The sequence below is a fragment of the Oncorhynchus nerka genome, linkage group LG17 (assembly GCF_034236695.1).
Source record: "Oncorhynchus nerka isolate Pitt River linkage group LG17, Oner_Uvic_2.0, whole genome shotgun sequence".
Lineage (NCBI taxonomy): Eukaryota > Metazoa > Chordata > Actinopteri > Salmoniformes > Salmonidae > Oncorhynchus > Oncorhynchus nerka.
Window position 1 is genome coordinate 6,771,288 of NC_088412.1, and position 20,000 is coordinate 6,791,287.

General features: G+C 43.8%; 2 pseudogenes; one reads left to right on the plus strand and one right to left on the minus strand.

The window, feature by feature from the left end:
• LOC135561391 (tripartite motif-containing protein 16-like) overlaps nt 1-2,719 on the minus strand; it is a 28,712-nt pseudogene extending 25,993 nt beyond the window's left edge.
• Nucleotides 2,720-18,618: 15,899 nt separating this feature from the next.
• LOC135561394 (E3 ubiquitin-protein ligase TRIM47-like) overlaps nt 18,619-20,000 on the plus strand; it is a 2,082-nt pseudogene continuing 700 nt past the window's right edge.

Here is a 20,000-nt window from a genome sequence, read left to right on the forward strand (position 1 = left end):
ATCTGTGTCATTTATAGCCTGGCACAGATAGTAAAACTACTGTAGCGACCCGCACAGACAGCTGTGTGTTCTGTGTTCGGCTAGTAGCTGGTTGTGTTGTACTTACCAGTTCCCAGTGTTCGCGGGGTCCGACATGCCAATCAACCTGCTATCTGCCAATCACAGGAATGCCTGGGATGTTCTGATGCCGGGCATCCTGGTGGTTGGCGGAGTGGCGTGGAGGGGGCGGGGCATTGGAAGTTAAGGTTCAGCCTTTGTTCTCTCTCTTCCGTCTGGGCTTCACAAGAGAAGGTCCCGATTGGCTTGTGGGGTATCTTTCATTTATTTGGCGTGAGCTAAGGCCAAACAGTAGCCGGTGTAAAGTTGCTAATAAACCGTCAATTCGTAACTCAATCCTCTGTCTGGACAATTGTTCCTTTGATCTAGTCAGGTCATTACACTACATTAAATACAACGTTAACTAGATATCATCGCCACATAACTTATGTCGAATTTAAAAGACACCGTTACCGTTAGTAACGTCTGTTACACTGTAACTTACAGGCAGCCTCACATAAAAACCTATTGGTTAACAAAGCTTTGATTATGACCAAAGTCTATAGTAGTGAAAACTCTCTCTCTCTATTGTAACTTACCACACATTCACATCACTGCCTCGACATGAATGTGTCCTGTCAGAGCCGTTTCCTGGCCGTTAACTGTTAACAGGCTCGAGCCACAGCTTAACCAATGAGCTACAAGGAGGACTGACAGTCACGAGCGGTGCAGCAGCCTCTGCAGCAGCAGCCTCCCCCGGGTCCTAGTGCCCGCCCGGTAAGACGGATAAGATGCGATGGAACGGAGAGAAAATAAATCACAGAGAAAATATATTGACTGATATATTGAATTGTTTAGGGAAGCTTTAGCTTTGGCTTTAATACATTCTGAAAATACTTGAAAACCAAAAGAGAAAAGAATAGTAGCTCTCCTCAGGAACAACAAAACCCTCACAGACCAACTTCTTCTTCTATGATATAATGGAGGTCCTCAAACCAACGTTAAAGGTGCATGGCGCCACCTACTGTGCTGGAGTGTGTTCAATCACGGTTTACACCACTCTAAATCCTCCTACCTAACTCAGTACTTCTGAGAAAATAAAAGAGTCCTACTAACTTCTAATAGACCCTCCCCCATCCCCCAAATCACTTCCAAGTGTAATGTTTACTGTTCATTTCTGATTGTTTATTTCACTTTTGTTTATTGTCTATTTCACTTGCTTTGGCAATGTAAACATCTATTTCCATGCCAATAAAGCCCTATGAATTTAATTCAATTGAGAGAGAGACAGTTCCATTTTAATGTATAGGGGACATGAGTCAGTCATGGTTATTCATGGTTATGTGATGAGGCAGCCCAGTCAGTTGCATGAACCAGTCTATTCTCTGAAAGGGGTCCAGACAGCCTGTTCCCAACAGTGGGGTCAGTGGGATTGAATAGGGGCCCCTCTCTCTCTCTCTCTGACTGGAGGAGAGAAGTGAAATTATGTCTCCTCTGGTCAACAATACTCACCTTGAAAGACTCCACAGCCTGTTGGAGCTCCTTCAGCTCCTTCTCTCTCTCCTGGAATCTCTGCTGGACCTTCTGCTGACTCATCCCCAGCTGCCTCTGTGGAGAATCACTCTTCAATGAGCTATCAAGCTTTATTAGTCCAGTAGATCAATAGTATAGTAATGTGACATAGGACCCATAGAGAGGAAGGTCTACAATCCTGAGGAAGTCCCTTTACAATATTATATTATGTTGCTATGTGAATGATTATAGTTTTTATGGTAGGCCTACATGTATCAAGGGGTTGAGACTGAACTTTGGACTCATAAAAGGCCATTCAGAATGATAATAGTGTTTGACTTTAGAAAATGGTGATACATTTGGAGAATCTGGGTTAACATATCTATATACTCAAGGTTTGTGTTCATATTTGTGGATCCATTTCATATTGTATATAATATAATGATCTCATATTCAAACAGAGTTTAGTTCCTACTGTATCTTTAATTCTTTGTTTATCAGACAGCCACCAACAAGTTGTTCTGGTCTTACCTGTTTCTCAGTCCTCTCTGCTGCAGCTGACACTGTATCATGGCCTTTATGTTCATCCATCACACACAGCAGACAGATACACTGCTGATCGGTACGACAGTAAACCTCCAGCAGTTTGTCATGATGAGAGCAGATCTTCTCCTGTAGTTGTGCGGTGGCTTTGACCAGCTTGTGCTTCTTCAAAGCAGGAGATTCATAGTGAGGTTGGAGGTGAGTCTCACAGTAAGAGGCCAGACACACCAGACAGGACATGAGGGCTTTCTGCTTTCTGGTCCCAGTGCAGAAATCACACACCACATCTCCAGGTCCAGCATAGTACAGAGCAGGAGGGGGAGCAGCCTGGAGTCCTGTCTTCCTCAGTTTCTCCACCAGCTCAGCCAACATGTTATTTTTCCTCAGATTAGGCCTTGGAGTGAAGGTCTCTCTGCACTGAGGACAGCTATAGACCCCTTTCAGGACATCCTGATCCCAGCAGCCCTCAATACAGCTCCTACAGTAACTGTGTCCACAGATAGTAGTGACCGGCTCCTTCAGTAGATCCAGACAGACAGAACAACAGAACTGGTCCTGGTCCAGCAAAACTCCCTGTTGAGCCATTTGGACTTGTTGTTCACTGTCACACAGACAGACGAGACAGAGACTCAGATCAGTTTCGTTTCCTCAGAAGAGAGTTTGTGGGAAGGGGAGGGACTTCCTGGTTCTGCCAGAGGGGTGGGGTTAGAAGGAGGGAGGGGTTAGAGGAATGGAGGAAGAGAGAGAGGAACTGCATGCAACAGCAAGAGGGAGACAAATAGTTTTGTTCCAAGGTTAGAGCCCTTAACATGGAACAAATGACATAATGAATCTTAAAATGTGAGTTGTTAGAATATATGAAGGGTAACAGTTTCTATGAAGTACGTGTGTATCATTATTTTAATGACCTTTATAATGCCTTATAATACACCTATGTGTTGTAATTAATCAATAAGGACTGAGGAGGTGTGGTATATAGTTAATATACAGTACCACAGATAAGGACTGAGGAGGTGTGGTATATAGTTAATATACAGTACCACAGATAAGGACTGAGGAGGTGTGGTATATAGTTAATATACAGTACCACAGATAAGGACTGAGGAGGTGTGGTATATAGTTAATATACAGTACCACAGATAAGGACTGAGGAGGTGTGGTATATAGTTAATATACAGTACCACAGATAAGGACAGAGGAGGTGTGGTATATAGTTAATATACAGTACCACAGATAAGGACTGAGGAGGTGTGGTATATAGTTAATATACAGTACCACATATAAGGACTGAGGAGGTGTGGTATATAGTTAATATACAGTACCACAGATAAGGACTGAGGAGGTGTGGTATATAGTTAATATACAGTACCACAGATAAGGACTGAGGAGGTGTGGTATATGGTTAATATACAGTACCACAGATAAGGACTGAGGAGGTGTGGTATATAGTTAATATACAGTACCACAGATAAGGACTGAGGAGGTGTGGTATATAGTTAATATACAGTACCACAGATAAGGACTGATGAGGTGTGGTATATATATATATATAGTTAATGTCTAGTAGATGTCTAGTCTCCTTTATGGCTCTAATCTGATAGTGGTAGTGGGGTGGTAGATGCATTTTCTCCCTTATGGCTCTAAACTAATAGTGGTAGTGGGGTGGTAGACACCTAGTCTCCCTAATGGCTCTAATCTGATTGTGGTAGTGGGGTGGTAGATGCATTTTCTCCCTTATGGCTCTAAACTAATAGTGGTAGTGGGGTGGTAGACACCTAGTCTCCCTTTTGGCTCTAATCTGATAGTGGTAGTGGGGTGGTAGATGTCTAATATCCCTTTTGGCTCTAATCTGATAGTGGTAGTGGGGTGGTAGATGCATAATCTCCTTTATGGCTCTAATCTGATAGTAGTAGATGTCTAGTCTCCCTTTTGGCTCTAATCTGATTGTGGAAGTGGGGTGGTAGATGCCTCCTTTCCCTTATGGCTCTAATCTGATTGTGGTAGTGGGGTGGTAGATGCATAATCTCCTTTATGGCTCTAATCTGATGGTGGTAGAAGTCTAGTCTCCCTTACGGCTCTAATCTGATAGTGGTAGATGTCTAGACTCCCATATGGCTGTAATCTGATAGTGGTAGTGGGGTGGTAGACACCTAGTCTCCCTTTTGGCTCTAATCTGATGGTGGTAGAAGTCTAGTCTCCCTTACGGCTCTAATCTGATAGTGGTAGATGTCTAGACTCCCTTATGTCTCTAATATGGTAGTGGTAGATGCCTAGTCTCCCTTATGGCTCTAATCTGATAGTGGTATATGTCTAGTCTCCTTTATGGCTCTAATCTAATAGTGGTAGTGGGGTGGTAGATGTCTAGTCTCCCTAATGGCTCTAATCTGATAGTGGTAGATGTCTAGTCTCCTTTATGGCTCTATTCTGATAGTGGGAGTGAGGTGGTAGATGCATTTTCTCCCTTATGGCTCTAAACTAATAGTTATAGTGGGGTGGTAGATGTATATGCCCCCTTATGGCTCTAATCTGATAGTGGTAGATGTCTAGTCTCCCTTTTGGCTCTAATCTGATTGTGGAAGTGGGGTGGTAGATGCATAATCTCCCTTATGGCTCTAATCTGATGGTGGTAGTGGGGTGGTAGATGTCTATTCTCCCTTATGGCTCTAATCTGATTGTGGTAGATGTCTATTCTCCCTTATGGCTCTAATCTGATTGTGGTAGATGTCTATTCTCCCTTATGACTCTAATCTGATAGTGGTAGATGTCTAGTCTCCCATATGGCTGTAATCTGATAGTGGTAGTGGGGTGGAAGATGCCTAGGCCCCCTTATGGCTCTAATCTGATAGTGGTAGATGTCTAGTCTCCCTTTTGGCTCTAATCTGATAGTGGTAGTGGGGTGGTAGATGTCTAGTCTCCCTTTTGGCTCTAATATGATTGTGGTAGTGGGGTGGTAGATGTCTATTCTCCCTTATGGCTCAAATCTGATAGTGGTAGAAGTCTAGTCTCCCTTACGGCTCTAATCTGATAGTGGTAGATGTCTAGACTCCCTTATGTCTCTAATATGGTAGTGGTAGATGCCTAGTCTCCCTTATGGCTCTAATCTGATAGTGGTATATGTCTAGTCTCCTTTATGGCTCTAATCTAATAGTGGTAGTGGGGTGGTAGATGTCTAGTCTCCCTAATGGCTCTAATCTGATATTGGTAGATGTCTAGTCTACCTAATGGCTCTATGGCTCTAATCTGATAGTGGTAGTGGGGTGGTAGATGTCTAGTCTCCTTTATGGCTCTAATCTGACAGTGGTAGATGTCTAGTCTCCTTTATTGCTCTAATCTAATAGTGGTAGTGGGGTGGTGGATGTCTAGACTCCCTAATGGCTCTAATCTGATAGTGGTAGATGTCTAGCCTCCCGTATGGGTCTAATCTGATAGTGGAAGTGGGGTGGTAGATGTCTAATCTTCTTTTTGGCTCTAATCTGATTGTGGTAGATGTCTAGTCTCCTTTATGGCTCTAATCTGATAGTGGTAGTGGGGTGGTAGATGCATTTTCTCCCTTATGGCTCTAAACTAATAGTGGTAGTGGGGTGGTAGATGCATTTTCTCCCTTATGGCTCTAATCTGATAGTGGTAGTGGGGTGGTAGATGTCTATTCTCCCTTATGGCTCTAATCTGATAGTGGTAGTGGGGTGGTAGATGCATTTTCTCCCTTATGGCTCTAAACTAATAGTTATAGTGGGTTGGTAGATGCCTTGTCTCCCTAATGACTCTAATCTGATTGTGGTAGTGGGGTGGTAGATGCCTCGTCTCCCTTATGGCTCTAATCTGATTGTGGTAGTGGGGTGGTAGATGCCTCTTCTCCCTTATGGCTCTAATCTGATTGTGGAAGTGGGGTGGTAGATGCCTCTTCTCCCTTATGGCTCTAATCTGATTGTGGTAGTGGGGTGGTAGATGCATAATCTCCCTTATGGCTCTAATCTGATGGTGGTAGAAGTCTAGTCTCCCTTACGCTCTAATCTGATTGTGGTAGATGTCTAGACTGCCTTACGGCTCTAATCTGATAGTGGTAGATGTATATACCCCCTTATGGCTCTAATCTGACAGTGGTAGATGTCTAATCAAATCAAAATCAAATCAAATTTATTTATATAGCCCTTCGTACATCAGCTGATATCTCAAAGTGCTGTACAGAAACCCAGCCTAAAACCCCAAACAGCAAACAATGCAGGTGTAAAAGCACGGTGGCTAGGAAAAACTCCCTAGAAAGGCCAAAACCTAGGAAGAAACCTAGAGAGGAACCAGGCTATGTGGGGTGGCCAGTCCTCTTCTGGCTGTGCCGGGTAGAGATTATAACAGAACATGACCAAGATGTTAAAATGTTCATAAATGACCAGCATGGTCGAATAATAATAAGGCAGAACAGTTGAAACTGGAGCAGCAGCACAGTCAGGTGGACTGGGGACAGCAAGGAGTCATCATGTCAGGTAGTCCTGGGGCACGGTCCTAGGGCTCAGGTCCTCCGAGAGAGAGAAAGAAAGAGAGAATTAGAGAGAGCATATGTGGGGTGGCCAGTCCTCTTCTGGCTGTGCCGGGTGGAGATTATAACAGAACGTGGCCAAGATGTTCAAATGTTCATAAATGACCAGCATGGTTGAATAATAGTAAGGCAGAACAGTTGAAACTGGAGCAGTTTCTAGTATGGTAGTTGTCTATTCTCCCTTATGGCTCTAATCTGATAGTGGTAGAAGTCTAGTCTCCCTTATGGCTCTAATCTGAAAGTGGTTGATGTATATGCCCCCTTATGGCTCTAATCTGATAGTGGTAGATGTCTAGTCTCCCATATGGCTGTAATCTGATAGTGGTAGACACCTAGTCTCCCTTTTGGCTCTAATCTGATAGTGGTAGTGGGGGGGTAGATGTCTAGTCTTCCTTTTGGCTCTAATCTGATTGTGGAAGTGGGGTGGTAGATGCCTCGTCTCCCTTATGGCTCTAATCTGATTGTGGTAGTGGGGTGGTAGATGCATAATCTCCCTTATGGCTCTAATTTGATGGTGGTAGAAGTCTAGTCTCCCTTATGGCTCTAATCTGATTGTGGTAGTGGAGTGGATAGATGCATAATCTCCCTTGTGGCTCTAATCTGATGGTGGTAGAAGTCTAGTCTCCCTTATGGCTGTAATCTGATAGTGGTAGAAGTCTAGTCTCCCTTATAGCTCAAATCTGATAGTGGTAGAAATCTAGTCTCCCTTACGGCTCTAATCTGATAGTGGTAGATGTATATGCCCCCTTATGGCTCTAATCTGATAGTGGTTGTGGGGTGGTAGATGCATAATCTCCCTTATGGCTCTAATCTGATGGTGGTAGAAGTCTAGTCTCCCTTACGGCTCTAATCTGATAGTGGTAGATGTATATGCCCCCTTATGGCTCTAATCTGATAGTGGTTGTGGGGTGGTAGATGCATAATCTCCCTTATGGCTCTAATCTGATAGTGGTAGTGGGTTGGAAGATGTCTAGTATCCCTTATGGCACTAATCAGATAGTGGTAATGGTGTGGTAGATGCCTAGGCTCCCTTTTTGCTCTATTCTGATAGTGGTAGTGGGTGGCAGATGTCTAGTCTCCTTTATGGCTCTAATCTGATAGTGGTAGAATTCTAATCTCCTTTATGGCTCTAATCTGATAGTGGTAGTGGGGTGGTAGATGTCTAGGCTCCCTTTTTGCTCTAATCTGATAGTGGTAGTGGGATGGTAGATGTCTAGTCTCCTTTATGGCTCTAATCTGGTAGTGGTAGATGTCTAGTCTCCCTTATGGCTCTAATCTGATAGTGGTAGTGGGGTGGTATGTGTCTAGTATCCCTTACGGCTCTAATCTGATTGTGGTAGTGGGTTGGAAATTGTCTAGTCTCCCTTATGGCTCTAATCTGATAGTGGTATGTGGGTGGTAGATGTCTAGTCTCCCTTATGGCTCTAATCTGAAAGTGGTTGATGTATATGCCCCCTTATGGCTCTAATCTGATAGTGGTAGATGTCTAGTCTCCCATATGGCTGTAATCTGAATGGTAGATAGTGGCTAATCTGATAGTGGTGTGGTAGATGCCTAGTCTTCCTTTTTGCTCTAATCTGATTGTGGTAGTGGGTGGTAGATGTCTAGTCTCCGTTATGGCTCTAATCTGATAGTGGTAGTGGGGTGGTAGATGCATAATCTCCCTTAGGCTCTAATTTGATGGTAGTTGTAGATGTCTAGTCTTCCTTATGGCTCTAATCTGATAGTGGTATTTGATGGTGGTAGATGTCTAGTCTCCCTTATGGCTGTAATCTAATGGTAGAGATAGCTCAAATCTGATAGTAGATGGGCTCTAATCTGATAGTGGTAGATGTCTAGTCTCCCTTTTGGCTCTAATCTGATAGTGGTAGTGGGGCTGATGGTGGTAGATCAGTCTCTCAGCTCTAATCTGATAGTGGTAGTTCTACATCCTGGCTAATTATAGTGGTTGTGGGGCAGTAGATGCATAATCTCCCTGTGGCTCTAATCTGATAGTGGTAGTGGGTAAGATGTCTAGTCCTTATGGCACTAATCAGATAGATGGCTGTGTGGTAGATCCTTTTTTGGTAGTGGTAGTGTCATCACCTCAGCAGTGGTAGATAACTGTGTTCTACAATCTGATAGTGGTATTAGATGTCTAGGCTCCTTTTTGCTCTAATCTGATAGTGGTAGTGGGATGATAACTCCTTTATGTTCTAATCCTAGTGGTAGATGTCTAGTCTCCTTATGGCTCTAATCTGATAGTGGTAGTTCTATGTGTCTGTATCCTGGCTCTAATCTGATTGTGGTATTAAAGTCATCTCCTCAGGCAGATAGATAATGTCTAGTCTCTACATCCTGGGTATGTATATGCCCCCTTATGGCTCTAATCTGATCAGTGGTAGTGTCTGTCTCCCATATGGCTGTAATCTGATAGTGGTAGACACCTAGTCTCCCCTCTAATCTGATAGTGGTAGTGGGGGGTAGATGTCTAGTCTTCCTTTTGGCTCTAATCTGATTGTGGAAGTGGGGTGGTGCCTCGTTCTCTGTTCTGGCTCTAATCTGATTGTGGTAGTGGGGTGGTAGATGCATAATCTCCCTTATGGCTCTAATTTGATGGTGGTAGAAGTCTAGTCTCCCTTATGGCTCTAATCTGATTGTGGTAGTGGAGTGGATAGATGCATAATCTCCTTGTGGCTCTAATCTGATGGTGGTAGAAGTCTAGTCTCCCTTATGGCTGTAATCTGATAGTGGTAGAAGTCTAGTCTCTGTATAGCTCAAATCTGATAGTGGTAGTTCTAGTCTCTGGCTCTAATCTGATAGTGGTAGATGTATATGCCCCCACCTCTAATCTGATAGTGGTTGTGGGGTGGTAGATGCATACTGTGTGGCTCTAATCTGATGGTGGTAGAAGTCTGTCTCCTCTTGCTCTAATCTGTTGGTAGATGTTCTGCCCCCTTATGGCTCTAATCTGATAGTGGTTGTGGGGTGGTAGTGCATCATCTCAGCTCTAATCTGATAGTGGTAGTGGGTTGGAAGATGTCTAGTATCCTTATGGCACTAATCAGATAGTGGTAATGGTGTGGTAGATGCCTAGGCTCTCTTTTTGCTCTATTCTGATAGTGGTATGGGTGGCAGATGTCTAGTCTCCTTTATGGCTCTAATCTGATAGTGGTAGAATTCTAATCTCCTTTATGGCTCTAATCTGATAGTGGTAGTGGGGTGGTAGATGTCTAGGCTCCTTTTTGCTCTAATCTGATAGTGGTAGTGGGATGGTAGATGTCATCTCCTTTATGGCTCTAATCTGGTAGTGGTAGATGTGTCTCCCTTATGGCTCTAATCTGATAGTGGTAGTGGGGTACTGTATCCTTACGGCTTAATCTGATTGTGGTAGTGGGTTGTTCTGTCTCCTTATGGCTCTAATCTGATAGTGGTATTAGATGTCAGTCTCCTCTCTAATCTGATAGTGGTATGTGGGTGGTAGATGTCTAGTATCCCTTATGGCACTAATCAGATAGTGGTAATGGTGTGGTAGATGCCTAGGCTTCCTTTTTGCTCTAATCTGATAGTGGTAGTGGTGGTAGATGTCTAGTCTCCGTTATGGCTCTAATCTGATAGTGGTAGTGGGGTGGTAGATGCCTAGGCTCCCTTAGGGCTCTAGTATGGTAGTTGTAGATGTCTAGTCTTCCTTATGGCTCTAATCTGATAGTGGTATTTGGGTGGTAGATGTCTAGTCTCCTTATGGCACTAATCAGATAGTGGTAATGGGGTGGTAGATGTCTAGTCTCCTTTGGCTCTAATCTGATAGTGGTAGTGGGGTGGTGTCATCACCTCAGCAGCTAGATAACTGTGTTCTACATCCTGGGTATTACTGTCATCACCTCAGCAGCTCTAACTGTGTTCTGCATCCTGGGTATTACTGTCATCACCTCAGCAGATAGATAACTGTGTTCTACATCCTGGGTATTACTGTCATCACTCTTGTCAGATTAACTGTGTTCTACATCCTGGGTATTACTGTCATCACCACAGCAGCTAGATAACTGTGTTCTACATCCTGGGTATTACTGTACCTCTTGTCAGTTCTCTGTTCTGCCCTGCGTGGTATTACAGTCATCACCTCAGCAGATAGATAACTGTGTTCTACATCCTGGGTATTACTGTACCTCTTGTCAGTTCTCTGTTCTGCCCTGCGTGGTATTACAGTCATCACCTCAGCAGATAGATAACTGTGTTCTACATCCTGGGTATTACTGTACATCTTGTCAGTTCTCTGTTCTGCCCTGCGTGGTATTACAGTCATCACCTCAGCAGATAGATAACTGTGTTCTACATCCTGGGTATTACTGTACCTCTTGTCAGTTCTCTGTTCTGCCCTGCGTGGTATTACAGTCATCACCTCAGCAGATAGATAACTGTGTTCTACATCCTGGGTATTACTGTACCTCTTGTCAGTTCTCTGTTCTGCCCTGCGTGGTATTACAGTCATCACCTCAGCAGATAGATAACTGTGTTCTACATCCTGGGTATTACTGTACCTCTTGTCAGTTCTCTGTTCTGCCCTGCGTGGTATTACAGTCATCACCTCAGCAGATAGATAACTGTGTTCTACATCCTGGGTATTACTGTACCTCTTGTCAGTTCTCTGTTCTGCCCTGCGTGGTATTACAGTCATCACCTCAGCAGATAGATAACTGTGTTCTACATCCTGGGTATTACTGTACCTCTTGTCAGTTCTCTGTTCTGCCCTGCGTGGTATTACAGTCATCACCTCAGCAGATAGATAACTGTGTTCTACATCCTGGGTATTACTGTACCTCTTGTCAGTTCTCTGTTCTGCCCTGCGTGGTATTACAGTCATCACCTCAGCAGATAGATAACTGTGTTCTACATCCTGGGTATTACTGTACCTCTTGTCAGTTCTCTGTTCTGCCCTGCGTGGTATTACAGTCATCACCTCAGCAGATAGATAACTGTGTTCTACATCCTGGGTATTACTGTACCTCTTGTCAGTTCTCTGTTCTGCCCTGCGTGGTATTACAGTCATCACCTCAGCAGATAGATAACTGTGTGTTCTACATCCTGGGTATTACTGTACCTCTTGTCAGTTCTCTGTTCTGCCCTGCGTGGTATTACAGTCATCACCTCAGCAGATAGATAACTGTGTTCTACATCCTGGGTATTACTGTACCTCTTGTCAGTTCTCTGTTCTGCCCTGCGTGGTATTACAGTCATCACCTCAGCAGATAGATAACTGTGTTCTACATCCTGGGTATTACTGTACATCTTGTCAGTTCTCTGTTCTGCCCTGCGTGGTATTACAGTCATCACCTCAGCAGATAGATAACTGTGTTCTACATCCTGGGTATTACTGTACATCTTGTCAGTTCTCTGTTCTGCCCTGCGTGGTATTACAGTCATCACCTCAGCAGATAGATAACTGTGTTCTACATCCTGGGTATTACTGTACCTCTTGTCAGTTCTCTGTTCTGCCCTGCGTGGTATTACAGTCATCACCTCAGCAGATAGATAACTGTGTTCTACATCCTGGGTATTACTGTACCTCTTGTCAGTTCTCTGTTCTGCCCTGCGTGGTATTACAGTCATCACCTCAGCAGATAGATAACTGTGTTCTACATCCTGGGTATTACTGTACCTCTTGTCAGTTCTCTGTTCTGCCCTGCGTGGTATTACAGTCATCACCTCAGCAGATAGATAACTGTGTTCTACATCCTGGGTATTACTGTACCTCTTGTCAGTTCTCTGTTCTGCCCTGCGTGGTATTACAGTCATCACCTCAGCAGATAGATAACTGTGTTCTACATCCTGGGTATTACTGTACCTCTTGTCAGTTCTCTGTTCTGCCCTGCGTGGTATTACAGTCATCACCTCAGCAGATAGATAACTGTGTTCTACATCCTGGGTATTACTGTACCTCTTGTCAGTTCTCTGTTCTGCCCTGCGTGGTATTACAGTCATCACCTCAGCAGATAGATAACTGTGTTCTACATCCTGGGTATTACTGTACATCTTGTCAGTTCTCTGTTCTGCCCTGCGTGGTATTACAGTCATCACCTCAGCAGATAGATAACTGTGTTCTACATCCTGGGTATTACTGTACCTCTTGTCAGTTCTCTGTTCTGCCCTGCGTGGTATTACAGTCATCACCTCAGCAGATAGATAACTGTGTTCTACATCCTGGGTATTACTGTACCTCTTGTCAGTTCTCTGTTCTGCCCTGCGTGGTATTACAGTCATCACCTCAGCAGATAGATAACTGTGTTCTACATCCTGGGTATTACTGTACCTCTTGTCAGTTCTCTGTTCTGCCCTGCGTGGTATTACAGTCATCACCTCAGCAGATAGATAACTGTGTTCTACATCCTGGGTATTACTGTACCTCTTGTCAGTTCTCTGTTCTGCCCTGCGTGGTATTACAGTCATCACCTCAGCAGATAGATAACTGTGTTCTACATCCTGGGTATTACTGTACCTCTTGTCAGTTCTCTGTTCTGCCCTGCGTGGTATTACAGTCATCACCTCAGCAGATAGATAACTGTGTTCTACATCCTGGGTATTACTGTACATCCTGTCAGTTCTCTGTTCTGCCCTGCGTGGTATTACAGTCATCACCTCAGCAGATAGATAACTGTGTTCTACATCCTGGGTATTACTGTACCTCTTGTCAGTTCTCTGTTCTGCCCTGCGTGGTATTACAGTCATCACCTCAGCAGATAGATAACTGTGTTCTACATCCTGGGTATTACTGTACATCCTGTCAGTTCTCTGTTCTGCCCTGCGTGGTATTACAGTCATCACCTCAGCAGATAGATAACTGTGTTCTACATCCTGGGTATTACTGTACATCTTGTCAGTTCTCTGTTCTGCCCTGCGTGGTATTACAGTCATCACCTCAGCAGATAGATAACTGTGTTCTACATCCTGGGTATTACTGTACCTCTTGTCAGTTCTCTGTTCTGCCCTGCGTGGTATTACAGTCATCACCTCAGCAGATAGATAACTGTGTTCTACATCCTGGGTATTACTGTACATCCTGTCAGTTCTCTGTTCTGCCCTGCGTGGTATTACAGTCATCACCTCAGCAGATAGATAACTGTGTTCTACATCCTGGGTATTACTGTACCTCTTGTCAGTTCTCTGTTCTGCCCTGCGTGGTATTACAGTCATCACCTCAGCAGATAGATAACTGTGTTCTACATCCTGGGTATTACTGTACCTCTTGTCAGTTCTCTGTTCTGCCCTGCGTGGTATTACAGTCATCACCTCAGCAGATAGATAACTGTGTTCTACATCCTGGGTATTACTGTACATCTGTCAGTTCTCTGTTCTGCCCTGCGTGGTATTACAGTCATCACCTCAGCAGATAGATAACTGTGTTCTACATCCTGGGTATTACTGTACCTCTTGTCAGTTCTCTGTTCTGCCCTGCGTGGTATTACAGTCATCACCTCAGCAGATAGATAACTGTGTTCTACATCCTGGGTATTACTGTACATCCTTGTCAGTTCTCTGTTCTGCCCTGCGTGGTATTACAGTCATCACCTCAGCAGATAGATAACTGTGTTCTACATCCTGGGTATTACTGTACATCCTGTCAGTTCTCTGTTCTGCCCTGCGTGGTATTACAGTCATCACCTCAGCAGATAGATAACTGTGTTCTACATCCTGGGTATTACTGTACCTCTTGTCAGTTCTCTGTTCTGCCCTGCGTGGTATTACAGTCATCACCTCAGCAGATAGATAACTGTGTTCTACATCCTGGGTATTACTGTACCTCTTGTCAGTTCTCTGTTCTGCCCTGCGTGGTATTACAGTCATCACCTCAGCAGATAGATAACTGTGTTCTACATCCTGGGTATTACTGTACCTCTTGTCAGTTCTCTGTTCTGCCCTGCGTGGTATTACAGTCATCACCTCAGCAGATAGATAACTGTGTTCTACATCCTGGGTATTACTGTACCTCTTGTCAGTTCTCTGTTCTGCCCTGCGTGGTATTACAGTCATCACCTCAGCAGATAGATAACTGTGTTCTACATCCTGGGTATTACTGTACCTCTTGTCAGTTCTCTGTTCTGCCCTGCGTGGTATTACAGTCATCACCTCAGCAGATAGATAACTGTGTTCTACATCCTGGGTATTACTGTACCTCTTGTCAGTTCTCTGTTCTGCCCTGCGTGGTATTACAGTCATCACCTCAGCAGATAGATAACTGTGTTCTACATCCTGGGTATTACTGTACCTCTTGTCAGTTCTCTGTTCTGCCCTGCGTGGTATTACAGTCATCACCTCAGCAGATAGATAACTGTGTTCTACATCCTGGGTATTACTGTACCTCTTGTCAGTTCTCTGTTCTGCCCTGCGTGGTATTACAGTCATCACCTCAGCAGATAGATAACTGTGTTCTACATCCTGGGTATTACTGTACCTCTTGTCAGTTCTCTGTTCTGCCCTGCGTGGTATTACAGTCATCACCTCAGCAGATAGATAACTGTGTTCTACATCCTGGGTATTACTGTACCTCTTGTCAGTTCTCTGTTCTGCCCTGCGTGGTATTACAGTCATCACCTCAGCAGATAGATAACTGTGTTCTACATCCTGGGTATTACTGTACCTCTTGTCAGTTCTCTGTTCTGCCCTGCGTGGTATTACAGTCATCACCTCAGCAGATAGATAACTGTGTTCTACATCCTGGGTATTACTGTACATCTTGTCAGTTCTCTGTTCTGCCCTGCGTGGTATTACAGTCATCACCTCAGCAGATAGATAACTGTGTTCTACATCCTGGGTATTACTGTACATCTTGTCAGTTCTCTGTTCTGCCCTGCGTGGTATTACAGTCATCACCTCAGCAGATAGATAACTGTGTTCTACATCCTGGGTATTACTGTACCTCTTGTCAGTTCTCTGTTCTGCCCTGCGTGGTATTACAGTCATCACCTCAGCAGATAGATAACTGTGTTCTACATCCTGGGTATTACTGTACCTCTTGTCAGTTCTCTGTTCTGCCCTGCGTGGTATTACAGTCATCACCTCAGCAGATAGATAACTGTGTTCTACATCCTGGGTATTACTGTACCTCTTGTCAGTTCTCTGTTCTGCCCTGCGTGGTATTACAGTCATCACCTCAGCAGATAGATAACTGTGTTCTACATCCTGGGTATTACTGTACCTCTTGTCAGTTCTCTGTTCTGCCCTGCGTGGTATTACAGTCATCACCTCAGCAGATAGATAACTGTGTTCTACATCCTGGGTATTACTGTACCTCTTGTCAGTTCTCTGTTCTGCCCTGCGTGGTATTACAGTCATCACCTCAGCAGATAGATAACTGTGTTCTACATCCTGGGTATTACTGTACCTCTTGTCAGTTCTCTGTTCTGCCCTGCGTGGTATTACAGTCATCACCTCAGCAGATAGATAACTGTGTTCTACATCCTGGGTATTACTGTACCTCTTGTCAGTTCTCTGTTCTGCCCTGCGTGGTATTACAGTCATCACCTCAGCAGATAGATAACTGTGTTCTACATCCTGGGTATTACTGTACCTCTTGTCAGTTCTCTGTTCTGCCCTGCGTGGTATTACAGTCATCACCTCAGCAGATAGATAACTGTGTTCTACATCCTGGGTATTACTGTACCTCTTGTCAGTTCTCTGTTCTGCCCTGCGTGGTATTACAGTCATCACCTCAGCAGATAGATAACTGTGTTCTACATCCTGGGTATTACTGTACCTCTTGTCAGTTCTCTGTTCTGCCCTGCGTGGTATTACAGTCATCACCTCAGCAGATAGATAACTGTGTTCTACATCCTGGGTATTACTGTACCTCTTGTCAGTTCTCTGTTCTGCCCTGCGTGGTATTACAGTCATCACCTCAGCAGATAGATAACTGTGTTCTACATCCTGGGTATTACTGTACCTCTTGTCAGTTCTCTGTTCTGCCCTGCGTGGTATTACAGTCATCACCTCAGCAGATAGATAACTGTGTTCTACATCCTGGGTATTACTGTACCTCTTGTCAGTTCTCTGTTCTGCCCTGCGTGGTATTACAGTCATCACCTCAGCAGATAGATAACTGTGTTCTACATCCTGGGTATTACTGTACCTCTTGTCAGTTCTCTGTTCTGCCCTGCGTGGTATTACAGTCATCACCTCAGCAGATAGATAACTGTGTTCTACATCCTGGGTATTACTGTACCTCTTGTCAGTTCTCTGTTCTGCCCTGCGTGGTATTACAGTCATCACCTCAGCAGATAGATAACTGTGTTCTACATCCTGGGTATTACTGTACCTCTTGTCAGTTCTCTGTTCTGCCCTGCGTGGTATTACAGTGAGCCATTTATGACTTAGCTAATAAAAAATACATAGTATAAAATCGGTGACTCATTGTTATATTTATCCTGATACCAGATTCGAATTTACGCAACTCTAACATTGGCTTTGACATACAAACCATCGGACGGTCAGACAGGACACCGGCACGCCTTTGTTGTGTCTATGAACACCCCCCACATTCATACCCTCTGCTCTCATCCACTGGAACATAATACATGTTACTGCAAATCCTCTGATGATGACTGGGTTCTTTCTTGTATGAAGTTACTGTCCACTTCATATGTATATACTGTATTCTAGTCAAGGCCTGTCCTATATAACTACTACTGTCCACTTCATATGTATATACTGTATTCTAGTCAAGGCCTGTCCTATATAACTACTACTGTCCACTTCATATGTATATACTGTATTCTAGTCAAGGCCTGTCCTATTTAACTACTACTGTCTACTTCATATGTATATACTGTATTCTAGTCAAGTCCTGTCCTATATAACTACTACTGTCCACTTCATATGTATATACTGTATTCTAGTCAAGGCCTGTCCTATATAACTACTACTGTCCACTTCATATGTATATACTGTATTCTAGTCAAGGCCTGTCCTATATAACTACTACTGTCTACTTCATATGTATATACTGTATTCTAGTCAAGGCCTGTCCTATATAACTACTACTGTCTACTTCATATGTACATATACTATTCTTCAGATATACTACAGATGTACTCCAAATTGTCTATGCATCACATCACAGTAAACAGTATATATATCTATATCTATCAATGCTTGTCCTAATATTTTATTTTACTTTTTAGATTTGCCCTCTGTGAGCCAGGAACGCAAGCATTGTTAGATATTACTGCCCTGTTGGAGCCAGGAACACAAGCATTGTTAGATATTACTGCCCTGTTGGAGCCAGGAACACAAGCATTGTTAGATATTACTGCCCTGTTGGAGCCAGGAACACAAGCATTGTTAGATATTACTGCCCTGTTGGAGCCAGGAACACAAGCATTGTTAGATATTACTGCCCTGTTGGAGCCAGAAACACAAGCATTGTTAGATATTACTGCCCTGTTGGAGCCAGGAACACAAGCATTGTTAGATATTACTGCCCTGTTGGAGCCAGGAACACAAGCATTTCACTACACGCGCAATAACATCTGATAAATATGTGTATGTGACCAATAAAATCAAATTTGATTGCATTTTTGAATATGTTAGATAATTCTCAATCTGCGTTGTGTCTTGTCTAAGAACGTGACAATACCACACCTCCTCAGTCCTTATCTGTGGTACTGTATATTAACTATATACCACACCTCCTCAGTCCTTATCTGTGGTACTGTATATTAACTATATACCACACCTCCTCAGTCCTTATTGATTAATTACAACACATAGGTGTATTATAAGGCATTATAAAGGTCATTAAAATAATGATACATACGTACTTCATAGAAACTGTTACCCTTCATATATTCTAACAACTCACATTTTAAGATTCATTATGTCATTTGTTCCATGTTAAGGGCTCTAACCTTGGAACTAAACTATTTGTCTCCCTCTTGCTGTTGCATGCAGTTCCTCTCTCTCTTCCTCCATTCCTCTAACCCCTCCCTCCCTCTAACCCCACCCCGCTGGCAGAACCAGGAAGTCCCTCCCCTTCCCACAAACTCTCTTCTGAGGAAACGAAACTGATCGGAGTCTCTCTGTCGTCTGTCTGTGTGACAGTGAACAACAAGTCCAAATGGCTCAACAGGGAATTCTGCTGGACCAGGACCAGTTCTGTTGTTCTGTCTGTCTGGATCTACTGAAGGAGCCGGTCACTACTGCATGTGGACACAGTTACTGTAGGAGCTGTATTGAGGGCTGCTGGGATCAGGATGTCCTGAAAGGGGTCTATAGCTGTCCTCAGTGCAGAGAGACCTTCACTCCAAGGCCTAATCTGAGGAAAAATAACATGTTGGCTGAGGTGGTGGAGAAACTGAGGAAGACAGGACTCCAGGCTGCTCCCCCTCCTGCTCTGTGCTATGCTGGACCTGGAGATGTGGTGTGTGATGTCTGCACTGGGACCAGAAAGCAGAAAGCTCTCATGTCCTGTCTGGGGTGTCTGGCCTCTTACTGTGAGACTCACCTCCAACTTCACTATGAATCTCCTGCTTTCAAGAAGCACAAGCTGGTCAAAGCCACGGCACAACTACAGGAGAAGATCTGCTCTCATCATGACAAACTGCTGGAGGTTTACTGTCGTACCGATCAGCAGTGTATCTGTTATCTGTGTACAATGGATGAACATAAAGGCCATGATACAGTGTCAGCTGCAGCAGAGAGGACTGAGAAACAGGTAAGACCAGAACAACTTGTTGGTGGCTGTCTGATAAACAAAGAATTAAAGATACAGTAGGAACTAAATCTGTTTGAATATGAGATCATTACATTATATACAATATGAAATGGATCCACAACTATGAACACAAATCTTGAGTATATAGATATGTTAACCCAGATTCTCCAAATGTATCACCATTTTCTAAAGTCAAACACTATTATCATTTTGAATGGCCTTTTATGAGTACAAAGTTCAGTCTCAACCCCTTGATACATGAAGGCCTACCATAAAAACTATAATCATTCACATAGCAATATAATATTGTAAAGGGACTTCCTCAGGATTGTCGACCTTCCTCTCTATGGGTCCTATGTCACATTACTATACTATTGATCTACTGGACTAATAAAGCTTGATAGCTCATTGAAGAGTGATTCTCCACAGAGGCAGCTGGGGATGAGTCAGCAGAAGGTCCAGCAGAGATTCCAGGAGAGAGAGAAGGAGCTGAAGGAGCTCCAACAGGCTGTGGAGTCTTTCAAGGTGAGTATTGTTGACCAGAGGAGACACACCATTTCACTTCTCTCCTCCAGTCAGAGAGAGAGAGAGAGAGAGAGAGGGGCCCCTATCCAATCCCACTGACCCCACTGTTGGGAACAGGCTGTCTGGGCCCCTTTCAGAGAATAGACTGGTTCATGTAACCGACTAGGCTGC